The sequence below is a fragment of the Anoplopoma fimbria genome, unplaced genomic scaffold, assembly GCF_027596085.1.
Source record: "Anoplopoma fimbria isolate UVic2021 breed Golden Eagle Sablefish unplaced genomic scaffold, Afim_UVic_2022 Un_contig_5834_pilon_pilon, whole genome shotgun sequence".
NCBI lineage: Eukaryota > Metazoa > Chordata > Actinopteri > Perciformes > Anoplopomatidae > Anoplopoma > Anoplopoma fimbria.
In genome coordinates this window covers 1-950 of record NW_026549223.1, presented here as the reverse complement: position 1 = coordinate 950, position 950 = coordinate 1, and the positions used below count along the sequence as shown (strand labels likewise).

At 43.9% G+C, this 950-nt stretch overlaps 2 non-coding genes across 2 annotated transcripts; both read left to right on the top strand.

Annotated features, from left to right (window-relative positions):
• The first annotated feature begins 116 nt into the window (after nucleotides 1-116).
• LOC129114730 (5S ribosomal RNA) lies at nucleotides 117-235 on the top strand. The gene has a single exon (XR_008532677.1). It is a non-coding gene; the product is annotated as a 5S ribosomal RNA (ribosomal RNA).
• Nucleotides 236-497: 262 nt separating this feature from the next.
• LOC129114729 (5S ribosomal RNA) lies at nucleotides 498-616 on the top strand. Its single transcript, XR_008532676.1, has one exon. It is a non-coding gene; the product is annotated as a 5S ribosomal RNA (ribosomal RNA).
• The last annotated feature ends 334 nt before the right edge of the window (nucleotides 617-950 follow it).

Sequence of the window (950 nt, the reverse complement as noted above, 5' to 3'; positions counted from 1 at the left end):
TGACATTTTAAAAGCTGTGAGTGTGTCTGGCAATCTGCAGGCGCTCCCTGTATAGACGAAAGAGCAAAGCGTGGTGATATAGTATCTTTAAAGGACCTTTGGTAGGCACAATATTTGCTTACGGCCATACCACCCTGAACACGCCCGATCTCGTCTGATCTCGGAAGCTAAGCAGGGTCGGGCCTGGTCAGTACTTGGATGGGAGACCGCCTGGGAATACCAGGTGCTGTAAGCTTTTTCACTCCTCTTTACAAAAAGCAGAGGCGCTGCTGCTTTTTCAGTGGACACCGACAGGGTGGGAAGGAAATAGCTAGATCATGACTTGCCGGTATAGAAATGACACAAATCCAGTTAAATGATGGCTTTCATCATTCCTAAGCTCATCGATCATTTTCTTTTCAATTTTATGCTAACGTATTCTACATTTCAACAGTAAATATTAATCTTTTTACTGCACTACATTTGTGATCATATAGCCACTTTGTGGCACAATATTTGCTTACGGCCATACCACCCTGAACACGCCCGATCTCGTCTGATCTCGGAAGCTAAGCAGGGTCGGGCCTGGTCAGTACTTGGATGGGAGACCGCCTGGGAATACCAGGTGCTGTAAGCTTTTTCACTCCTCTTTACAAAAAGCAGAGGCGCTGCTGCTTTTTCAGTGGACACCGACAGGGTGGGAAGGAAATAGCTAGATCATGACTTGCCGGTATAGAAATGACACAAATCCAGTTAAATGATGGCTTTCATCATTCCTAAGCTCATCGATCATTTTCTTTTCAATTTTATGCTAACGTATTCTACATTTCAACAGTAAATATTAATCTTTTTACTGCACTACATTTGTGATCCTTATAGCCACTTTGTACATTCTGATTTGACATTTAAAAGCTGTGAGTGTGTCTGGCAATCTGCAGGCGCTCCCTGTATAGGCGAAAGAGCAAAGCGTG